A 2104-nucleotide genomic window follows, 5' to 3' on the forward strand; every position below is an offset into this window, starting at 1 on the left:
AAGGGCGGAGGGGGGTAGAGGGAGTGGAGAAAGCCCGTTCTGAGACCGAGTGCATTTTAATGTGTATGTAGATATACACTACGCGATGTGCCAAGCCGCTGAGCTCGCTCGCTCGCTATTTCTGTGCTGCTTTTAAGCTCTCTTTGAAAGCAGTTGCACAACGTATTTTTCAAATACATCCATCTTTTTCATTTTCTTGGGGTCTTTTAGTCATTTTCCTTTACTTCTGTTTATGGTACAATTTTGGTTTATTAAAGCAAGTAAGACTGAAAACAACCAAATAAAATCGGCTCGTATCTTTTTTTCTCGATAAGAATAGAATATCCGTTTTTCAGTGTTGCAAAGTTATTATAAATCCATCTAACTGGATAGACATCCCTGAAGAAAAATCCAGATGATGCTTCAACCACACTCCAGTTTCCAAGCAATCCTACTGCAGGCACCATGCTGCTTCTGATCTCATCCACCGTATTTCCTCACAGGATTCAGTGGTGCATATTTCAACCCAGATTTAGGAAAGCACTTGTACGTGTGGGGTATCTCTGAGATAACATACCCGGAAACCGTCTGGTCCGTAAGAGTCAGAACATTCGGGAACTCACAAAACAGAACCCAGAAAGAGCAAATATTTGTTACAGCTGTGAAACTAATCTGGTATCACCACCACAGTGCTACAAATAGTTGCACACAAAATCTGAACCTACCAAATTCTTCTCGTTTGCTTTTTTAGCTCCTCCCTGTGAGAATTCACAAACCAGATAATTCACAAATTTTTCAAAGCCAAACACAAGATTTAGGTATTTCCCACATTTTCAAAGGAAAATGACAAGTTTATGCTATTCACATTTTGTACCGTAACCTTTTTTCCACAGGCAAAAATGTATTGAAAGTTTGATTTCAGGCAAAATTGCAAACCAAGAGACAGAGATCCTGTCCCTTTTTTAAAGGCAGTGCAGTCAAGCGCTCAAATCTTATAACTGTACAGGAAAAAAAAAAAAATAAAAGTTGGCTTCTCTTTTCTTTCCTTCAGAGACTTGTCTGTCTCTCCCTCCTCTCCCCCTCCCCACCAGACTGCAGTGGAAAGACAAAAGCTGAGACCCTGCTCCTACAGTAGTCAATGGCAAAATTTCTATGAGGCCTGAATTTCACCCAAACTGCCGAGTCCTGCGGCAACCACAGACATCAGTGGCTGTTGCCTACAGAAGGAAGGATCCACGTTTGTTACTTGATCACCGGGAAAGTACTGAGAACTAATCCTACTAAAAGCACTGTTTTCTGTTAGGAGCCTGATCCTCTCAAAAATGCAAGTAATTGACTTTTCAGTTCAACTGATATAAAGAGTACAGTTCAGATTCGCGGGGTTTTTTAGCTTCCCGATCAAAAATAAAGCATAAACATATCAAAAAACATTCAGAGCTAAATTTAAATGCTCTGGAATGAAGCATATGTTTAAAAAAAGGAAGGAAAACAGGAAAGAGAAAGGGTATTTCCAGAGAAATCCTGGCTGACATATGTCCCTTCAGAAACCTAGTGGTTAGGTCACTCACTCAGAAGACTTCGTTTCAATCCTTCCCTTCCTTGAAAGGACCTGAAGGGCTTCTACAGAAAGGACTAAAACCACCAGGATATACGATGGCATGGATGCTGTATGATCGCCAGTCTCTCATATTACTGCAATTCCACTGTGCATAAAGAGTCAATGATCTTTGAAGCCAGCATCAGAAGTATCTTTTCTCTGAGACCAGTGTCCTAATAATGAGGCTCTTCGAGTCTTATTTTACATTTCCTATCTCACTGAATATTTATTTAATACATAGTGAAGCACCACTTACAAGAAAGAAGGGAAGCTCACCTCACTCACCTCACCCTCTCCGTTGTTTTATGCCATGGTGCTTAGGGCAGTCACCCTGCAGAAGGAAGAGAAAGATTTGATTTTTCCTGGATTGAGGAGAATACTGAAACTGGCACTCCAAAACTATGAACAAATATGCGATTACTACAGTACTGGATAAAAGGGGATCACTATGGCTTATTTTCAGTCCAAACTTTTTCTCAAATGCAGCAAGACAGCAATATTGGTGGATAATAATACATCCCCAAAAGT

The 2104-nt window shown here is 40.4% G+C and overlaps 1 protein-coding gene across 1 annotated transcript in view; it reads right to left on the reverse strand.

The window, feature by feature from the left end:
• The window catches only part of PRMT3 (protein arginine methyltransferase 3), a 110074-nt gene extending 108182 nt beyond the window's left edge, over positions 1–1892 (reverse strand). The window contains exon 1 of the mRNA XM_009278769.2: positions 1862–1892. The gene's annotated coding sequence lies outside the window, so the exon portion shown is untranslated. The remainder of the gene's footprint in view (positions 1–1861) is intronic.
• Between the last annotated feature and the right edge of the window lie 212 nt (positions 1893–2104).

This window comes from Aptenodytes forsteri, unplaced genomic scaffold, assembly GCF_000699145.1.
Source record: "Aptenodytes forsteri isolate BGI_AS27 unplaced genomic scaffold, ASM69914v1 Scaffold418, whole genome shotgun sequence".
NCBI lineage: Eukaryota > Metazoa > Chordata > Aves > Sphenisciformes > Spheniscidae > Aptenodytes > Aptenodytes forsteri.